We start from the raw sequence: 9,600 nt of genomic DNA on the forward strand, positions 1-9,600 counted from the left end.
TCGAGTTTAGACTCATTCGGGTGATTGTTATCCCGACTATTAAGCTAAACTAGCTTCATGATTTGCAACAAAAAGTAAAGATTCATTAGGCTCACAAGAATCACAGCCAACACAAGCACTTATACGAGAATCAAATTCTCTCAACAAAAAGGAGTAATGATTAGTCATTATACCTCAAGTTATTCCCATAAGTTGTTTTTTATCTTTATTTCTTACACTTAAGAATGGATCACTGTGCTTTAACGTTATATCTTCTTGCTTTCCCAGACCACTTGAAATAGTGGCATCTTGTATGGTTTCCTCCAATTTTCTAAACGTATCCTTTAAGGCCTACACATTAGATAAATATCCACTAGACAAAGAAGGTACTAACAAATCAGAATGAAGTCAAGAAGTATTTTCACACAAACTTTCATTTGCAACACTCTTTTCTCCGCTTTCACTCAATTTTTTTCCTTTTGACATCTCTCTCACAATACTCCGCTCAACCTCTCCTTTTGCTTTTATTAAATTGTAAATTGTCACTCCTTTACTCCTCTCTTTCTTTTGTCTCTCTTGCTCACTTTTGTTTGTTGCAGATGGAGTTAAATATGAAGAAAAAGCTTTCGTTAGAAGCTCTCCTTTTGGTAAGATTCCATGCTTTGAGTTCTTGGGTAATCATAAGAAATAGATTTTCCCCTCCTGGAAGCCTTATTCTTCATATACCCCATATCTTTTAAACTCAAAGGTGCAAACTTGCTTCTCAAATGAAACTTTATTGTATCCCAAGTCTCAATGTGTAACGACCCGACCGGTCATTTTGAGCTTTTGCACTTCGCTTGCTAGTTCTCGGGAATGACTAGACCCGTGTGATGTATTATGACTTATGCAAATCTTCGGTTTTGGTTTTCAGGGTAATCGGAATGGATTTGGAAGGACATTTCTCCGTTTGAAGCTTAAAATTTGAAAGGTTTGATCCAGTTTTGACTTGTTAGTATATGATCTCGGATTTTAATTTTTATGATTTGGTTAGCTCCGTTAGGTTATTTGGGACTTATAAGCATGATCGAAATATGTTTTGAAGGTCCGGAGTAGAATTAGGCTTGAATTGGCTAAATTGGAATTTTGGCAATTTCTGGTAGATGGGTGAGATTTTGATATAGGGGTCGGAATGGAATTCTAGAAGTTGGAGTAGGTCCGTTGTGTCATTTTTGATGTGTGTGCAAAATTTCAGGTTATTCGAACGAGGTTTGATAGGCATTTTGATCGAAAGCGGAATTTGGAAGTTTTGGAATTCTTAGGCTTGAATCCGATGTAATTTTGGTGTTTTGATGTTGTCTTGAGTGTTCTGAAGGTTGGAACAAGTTTAAATGATGTTATGGGATATGTTGGCATGATTGGTTGAGGTTTCGAGGGCCTCGAGTGAGTTTCGGGTGGTTGAACGGATCATTTCATGTTGGAAAAAATTGTAGAAAAATTGTTGTTGGTGTTGTAGGTTTTTGACCTTCGCATTCGCGAAGGGTTAGGATGTGAGGCAGTGGAATTAGCCTTCGCATTCGCGAAGGTGGTCTCGCATTCGCAAAGGGCTGAGGTCAGTGGTTATCGCATTTGTGAGGGTTTTGCCGCATTCACCTAGAGGAAGTGGAATAGCTGGGACCCCAAGGAATTTGTTCTACAAGTTCGCGTAGTAGAGGTCACGTTCGCGAAGAGTTGGGTCAGTTGTGCATCGTGTTTGCGAGAGGGACCTCGCATTCACGTAGAAGGAATTTTGGTTAGTAAAGCTTTGTGCTTCGCGAACGCGAGGGTGCTGCCGCGTTCGCGATGAAGAAAATATCTGGGCAGAATGTTTAAGTTCAAAATCGAGGGTTTAAGTCCAATATCACAAAAACCATTAAATAGCTCGGGAGAAGGTGAAATTTGATGAGATTTTCAGTGGAGCAATTGGGGTAAGTATTCTTCACTCATATTTGGTTTAATTCCATGATTTAGTCTTGAATTTCATCATTTAATTTGAGAAATTAGAGTGGAAATTGGGGAAAATGGAAGGAAAGTTTGAAAATTCTTTTGCGAATTTGAATGGGCAATTGAGGTCAGATTTTGCTGAATTTGATATGGGCAGACTCATGAGGGAATAAGGATTCTAGTTTTGTGGTTTTTATCGAATTCCGGGACGTAGGCCCGAGGGTCGGGTTTGACCAATTTCGGGAATTTTGATGTAAATTGGTTATTTTCGAGTGGGCTTTGTTCTCTTAGCATATTTTGATGGTATGAATCTGTTTTTGGTTAGATTTGGAGCATCCAGAGGCTGAGTCAAGAGGCAAAGGCATCGCGGGCTAGAAATTGGACTGGATTGAGGTAAGTAATGATTGTAAATGTTTGTCCTGAGGGTATGAAACCCCGTATTTTACATCGTTGTGCTATTTTGAGGTGACACGCACGCTAGATGACGAGCATGGGGTCATGAGCCATTGGGGATTGTGACTTAGTCCGTCCTGTACGACTATTAAGTCGTGTATTTGATTGAAACTATTTGCTATCATTGTGTTTAGGGAATTATTACCATGTTTTGGGCTGAATGCCATATTTGGGCTTTGTGCCAACTATTTTGGACCCTTAGGGGATTTTTACTTCTATTTCTCACTGTTTTGACTTTATACTTGTACTCAATCATGTTGTATTCTACTATTTTCATAACTCAGTCATATTTACTCTGTTTTGATATTTTAAATGATATTTTGAGTTGAGAATCATGTTTTATTGTTGCCCGAGTGGCTTAAGAGATTTCTGAATGAGTGAGGCCGAGGACCTGTGTTGTGAGGATACTATGGGATCGGGCTACGCGTTGCAGCAGTGTGGTACTGATTCATGATTATGATGCCGAGGGCCTAATTTGTTATGCCACTATGTGGCTTGATATGAGGCTGATAGCCTGTTTGATTATGCCACGAGATGGCTTGTTATTGCGCTTGGGCTGTAAGGGGGCCCTCCTGGAGTCTGTACACCCCTAGTGAGAGCAGGAACCCAGTGTGAGTGATGTGATATAGCTCGAGGGGCTGTTGTTGATTCATATTGTTGCCAAAGGGGTAGTTCTTGATTCATGTTATGCCCGAGGGGCTGATTACGAGTGATTGTGAGGTATCACGAGGGGCTTATTCTGTTGATATTATGCCCGAGGGGCGATTAATGATATATGTTTTGCTCGAGGGGCTGTTTACGTTTGCTATCATTTTTACTCACTGTTTTATCACTCGTTTAAAACTATTGAAAGTTGTTTTGAAAAGGTTTTACTGAAACTGAGCTTGATTTGCGAAGTAAATAATTTTCGTACTGTTTTGGAAATGTACTGCATTTGTTGTAGCGTTATGACATAGCTTATGTGTTTTCTTACTGCTCAGCTTTCATTTACTTTTATTACTTACTGAGTTGGCGTACTCACATTTCTCCCTGCATCTTGTGTGCAGATTTAGGTGTTTCTGAACCCGGTACCGTATGTTGATTACTCAATGACAGAGTCATCGGAGTTAGCAAGGTAGCTGCATGACGTTCGGAGCACTGCTTTTCTCCATCTTGTCTTCCTTATACTGTATTTAGTACATTTTAGACTCTTCGTTGTATTCAGACCTTAGTAGATGCTCGTGACTTGTGACACCCCAATGTCGGACTTGTGTATTTATTCTGCATTGTTTATTTAGACTTACATTATGAGATATCTGATTAATTAAAGGCTTAAAAAATAATTGTTATTAATTAAATGGTTAATTCAGGAGTTGTATCTGTGGCCTAGTTTCACGATAGGCGTCAACACGACCGGGTCGATTTTAGGGTCGTGACATAATGGATGGACAGGAAGTGCTTTTAAAGGTAGTTTCACGGTTGTACCACCACAAAGAAGCATTCCTATAAAGGTCTTTACTAATCAGCTCCAATATTTTACATTCCGAACATGGATAAGATGCAAAGACATCGTCTACCTTGCTTTCCCAATTAAGGTAGGTATTCGGACCATGAACTCCTTCAAAGAATGGTATCGATATATTATAGTTTTCAAGGATCAAACTTACCTCACTACCCTTGTAAATTAATTTTTCATGTTTTGCTTTCATGTTCCTTGATTCAACTCCATATCTTTTATGATTAGCATGATAGTTATCATACTTGTTAGTAAAATACTCATAAGAATCATAACCATATGAATCATGATAAGGAATATACCATGTTTGTTCATCACTTGAGTCTTCACCTGAATCATGACAAGGAATATGCCCACCGTAGTACCCAGAAAAATTACATAAATTGCTTCCTTCATCATCTTCATCATAGGAATCCCAACATTCGTCATCACTATATTCAATCATTTTTTCACCCCAATCGCTTGTATATGCAGAAGACATGCTTATAGGAAAAATAATTGACTAATAATAAGAGGATCCCATAATAGCACACCTCTTGTAGTTTGATTCAAACACGCCACTCAACCTCTTGTGTTTTATCTCACATTTATGAGTTTTCACTTTTCACTCCTTGAAAATTCTCAAAGTTTGAGCTCAACTCACAAATCACCTATCTATGAATGAGTTTTCTGGAAAGTAATTTAAGAGTGGAGTTTATGTAATCAAGAACGGACTTTGAAAAACTAAGAACGACAGCCAAGAAATTTCTACGAAAATAACGAGAAAAGCACGAACGAATTGGCATGAAATAAATAATCGGTTTCGATGAGCACCTAATATTTTCCCCGCATGGAAATAACACCTAAAAATAGACCAAAAATAATTTTAATGAATTTTAGGAGTTTTTCTTTATTTAGTTGCATCTCATGCATTTTTAATATTTTAAAATCATAGAAAATATCATAACAATTTTCACATTTTTTATTTCATGCCATCTTAGGTCTAATTTGCATTTTTAGAAATTAATTACTCTTCAATTGTTAGATTAATACATGAAAATTACAAAAAATGTACATTAGCTTTAATCAATTAGTTTAATAGGTCATTTCTGCAAAAATCAATTTGAAATTGATGTTTCAATTATTTTGGCTAGAGTTTAAATCAAAGAAAAGTAAACTAAGAAAAGAAGATGGAATATTTGGGTCATTAATTTTCTTTTGGGCCGTTTCTTTTTTAGGCCCAAAGTAGCCTAGAATCCCCTAGCCCATAACCCAATTGGAATCTCTCTCATTAAAAGACTCTCACCTTCCAAACCTAAAACAAAACTTAGACCTAACATCAGAAGATTAAGAAAAATAAGATCTTTTTCATAGAGGGCAACAGCGCACCCCCTCCCTTTTTCTTCTGGACTCTCATCTTCACCTCTAAAAACCGAAGAATCGAACTTCAATAGAAAAACCCTAATAGCCCTTCTTCTTCAGCACACCACCAAACCAGTTGTTTCTTCTTCTTCTTCAACCCTTACCCACGGACAGAGAACGAGAGGACAACAGGAAAACTTTGAGGATTTTTGGAATTTTCTTTCGATTCTTTCGTTTCTTCGGAGATTTCAGAAAAAAACAGGAATATATAAAATATTAATTCTTTCTTTAAGATGGTTGATGTCCGAAATTTTACAAAAAATGCTAAAATATTTTAAGTTTCTACTTCTTAGTTGATTTGGGTTTCAAATGTGGAGGTTGATTGAGTTGAGTTGTTGTTCAAATTTTGTTCCGCTGAGCTCCAGTTTGTAGCAATTTATCAGCCTTTATTTGGCAATTTTAAGGACCTATTACTTCCGTTAAGGTACTATTTCCCTTCCTCGGTCATGTAATTCTTCTTTTGATTCAATGAGAACATGCTTATAATGATATGGCAATGATAATTATGTGTTTGTTTGTGGGAGTTAGCAGTCTTATCACTATTTGGTATTATGCCATCAACTGATTGTTTTAGCAGTTCTTATCAAATTTCCAAGTGATTGTGTCTTTGAACTTGGAAGTGAACGTCACATAAAAATTTAGCCTTAGGAGCAGCTGAATATCATCTTTAGGCTTTTTTTCATTGTTTTAATTGCAATTACTATGTTAATGTTAGGCTTTATGATTTTATTTTGCTGATAGTTTTTTTGACTCTACTTTAGAAATTAGAAGTTTGATGTATCATAAAGAATTGTAGATAAAGGCTGGTTATGTTCTTTTCAAGTAGTTCTCTCATTTCTTTCTAATGGAGTACAACTTATTTGAATGGGTGAATTGGTTTAGTAGTTGTAATGATCCGACCGCTCATTTTGAGTTTTTGCATTTTTCTCGTCAGTTCTCGGGCATGACTTGCCCCGAGTGATGGATTATGACTTATGTAAATTGTTGGTTTTGGTTTTCAGGGTAATCGGAATGAATTTGGAAGAACAGTTTTCAGTTTGAAGCTTGAAATTTGAAAAGTTTGATCGAGATTTCACTTGTGCGTATTTGATCTCGGATCAGAATTTTTATGATTTGGTTATCTCCGTTAGATGATTTGGAACTTAGGAGTGTGATCGGAATGCATTTTGGAAGTCCGTGGTAGGTTTAGGCTTGAATTGGCGAAATTGAGATTTTCGTGTTTTCTGGTTGATAAGTGAGATTTTGATATAGGGGTTGGAATAGAATTTTGAAAGTTGCAGTAGCTCCTTTGTGTCATTTGTGACGTTTGTGAAAAATTTCAGGTCATTCGGACGTGGTTTGGTTGGGTTTTTTTATCAAAAGCAGAATTTGGAAGTTCTTGAAGCTCTTAGGCTTGAATCCGATGTGATTTTGGTGTTTTGATGTTGCTTTGAGCGTTTCGAAGGTTGGAACAAGTTTGAATTAGATTATGGGATATGTTGGTATGTTTGGTTGAGGTCCCGAGGACCTCGGGTGAGTTTTGGATGGTTAAACGGATCAATTTTGGACTTTGGACTTGGCAGTTTTTGTTGGTTTTGTGTTACAGACAAATTGTTCTTCGCGTTAACGGTCAGGGACTCGCGTTCACGAAGGGTGTTTTTGTATGATCACATATTTGTTCTACGCATTCACGAGAAAGGGGACGCGAATACGAAGGCGGAGGCTTCATGTGCATCGCGGACGCGAGACTGGGGTCATGTTCGCGAAGAGGAGTAAGGTCGTTGGGCACCCCAGGCCCATGTGCAATGCATTCGCGAGAGTTGGACCGCGTTCGTGAAATCCTGGTAAGGCAAAGCATCGCGTTCGCGTGGAAATTGTCCGCGTTCGCGAAGGGAAAAGTGGTGAGGCAGTGAATTTGGCCTACCCGAACATGAGAGGCCGGTCGCATTCGCGAAGAAGGTTTTTGATGCCTTGGCATAATGTTTAAATAGCCATTGTCCGCGATTTTGGGTTATCTTTCACCATTTTTGGGCTATTTTGAAGCTTTTTGAGAGAATTTGAAGAGGGATTCAAGATATAACACCTGGAGGTAAGATTTGTGAACTCAATACTCGTAACTATGTTTATTCTTACTTGTTTAATCATGAAAAATGTGGAAATTAAAGCCTAAAATTGGGAAATTAGGGCTTGACTTTGAAGAGTGTAAATTGGGAATTTGAAGGGCCAATTGAGGCCCGATTTTGATTTTCTTGGTATGTATAGACTCGTGTGAGGACGAGGATTCTATTGATGTAACTATTATCAGATTCTGAGACGTGGGCCCGGGCCGGGTTTGAGCAATATCGGGATTTTTTATGTAAATTTGATATTTTTGAGTGAGCTTTGTTTCCTTAGCATATTTTAATGTTTATGTATTAATTGTGGATAGATTTGGAGCATCCGGAGGTCGATTCGTGTGAGCAAAGGCATCATGAGTTAGAGTTTGGACCGGATCGAGGTGAGTAATGATTGTTAATGATGTTCTGAGGGTATGAAACTCCGGATTGCACATCGTTGTGCTATATAGAGGTGACGTACATGCTAGATGGCAAGCGTGGGGTCGTGCATTGTTGGGGATTGTGACGTAGTCCATCCCAAATGATTGTTTTCTGCGTATTTGATTGAAAACTATTTGTTATCATCATGTTTTGGGCTGAATGCCATATTTGGGACTCGTGCCAGCTATGTGAACCCTTTGGGATTTTTATTGATATTTCCTCACTGTTTTGACTTCAAACTTGTACTCAGTCATGCTATATTCTACTGTTTTCAAAACTCAACCATGTTTACTCTGCTTTAACCCTTGAAATGATATTTCAAATAATATTTTGGGTTGAGCATCATGTTTTACTGTTGCCCGAGTGGCTTATGTGATTTTTGACTGAGTAAGGCTGAGGGCCTGTGTTGTGAGGATATCTTTTGGGTCGGGCTGCATGTTGCAGCGGTGATACACTGATTTTGATTATGAGGCTGAGGGCCTGAGATATGTACGCCACGAGGTGGCTTGTTGATATGAGGCCGAGAGCCTAGAGATGATTCCACGAGATGGCTTGATATTGCGTTTGGGTCGTAAGGGACCCCTCCAGGAGTCTGCACACCCCCTGTGAGTGCGGGTACCCATTGTGATGTGAGATATAGCCCGAGGGGCTGGTATTGTTCTGAGATATTGCCTGAGGGGCAGATTTGTTAACATTGTGACCGAGGGGCGAACCTTTATATGGTTATCTTTCTTATTGCCTGTCATTTACCTGGTTAATTGTGTATTGTGCCTGAGGGGCAGATTTTCTGTGCTTATCTGCTCTAATTGACTTGCATTGAATTGTTTAACTGTTGAAAAAGTCATTTTTAAAGAAGTTTAAACTGTGCTAAGATGTTTTAAGAGATTTCACGGCTTCATTGCTTTCTTACTGGTTTTGTACTACTTCTATGCAGCAGATTGATGTATTTTTTGTGATTTTCTATCACTCAGTCTTTAGTTATGATTATTACTCACTAAGTTGGAGTACTCACTTTACTCCATGTACCTTGTGTGCAGATTTAGGTATTTCTGCACCCGGTATCAGGTATTGGTTGATCAGAGGCAAAGTCTTTGGAGTTTAGCAAGGTCGTTGCCCGACGTCCGCAGCACTGCTTTCTCCCTTTGATGTTATTAGACTGTATTAATACATTTACCTAATTTTTCGTTGTATTTTAGACCTTAGTAGATGCTCGTGATTTGTGACACCCCGATGTCGGGCTGTATTCATTCTGCACTTGTTTTGTTTCACTAAATCTGTACTTGTTGGGGATTTATCCTTATAAATGACTTAAATTGACTTATTAAAATGTTAAAACTGAATTTGGGAATTGTGTCGGCTGGCCTTATCTTTACGAGAGGCGCCATCATGACCGGGTCCGGTTCGGGGTCGTGACAAGTTGGTATCAGAGCCTAGGTTACATAGGTCTCACGAGTCATGAGCAGGTTTAGTGGAGTCTCGCGGATCGGTACTGAGACATCTGTATTTATCCTTGAGAGGCTGCAAAACCTTTAGGAAAACTTCACATTTTTGAATTCTTCTGGTGCGTCCTTGATTCAGCTTGAAATGTAACTATTTGAATTCCTTCCACATGTTCGTATGCGCGCATGAGCGCTCAGTATTCGATGTGCATCGATGGCTTATGATTCCTCGATCAAGTGGCGAGATGCGATCTCTGTGTGTTGATGTTGGGCCAGTCTGGAAGACTTGAGCCGGATTTTTTCCTATAGCTCGAGCCTTGAGCTATTGATTTCGTGAGCGCGTGCTTCTGGATCT

General features: G+C 38.7%; 1 long non-coding RNA gene across 1 annotated transcript; it reads left to right on the forward strand.

The window, feature by feature from the left end:
- The first annotated feature begins 5,204 nt into the window (after positions 1–5,204).
- Positions 5,205–9,155, forward strand: LOC107813644 (uncharacterized). The gene is made up of 4 exons (XR_001654399.2): positions 5,205–5,714; positions 6,292–7,358; positions 7,698–7,766; positions 8,844–9,155. It is a non-coding gene; the product is annotated as an uncharacterized LOC107813644 (long non-coding RNA).
- Positions 9,156–9,600: the final 445 nt, after the last annotated feature.

This window comes from Nicotiana tabacum, chromosome 21 (genome assembly GCF_000715075.1).
Source record: "Nicotiana tabacum cultivar K326 chromosome 21, ASM71507v2, whole genome shotgun sequence".
NCBI lineage: Eukaryota > Viridiplantae > Streptophyta > Magnoliopsida > Solanales > Solanaceae > Nicotiana > Nicotiana tabacum.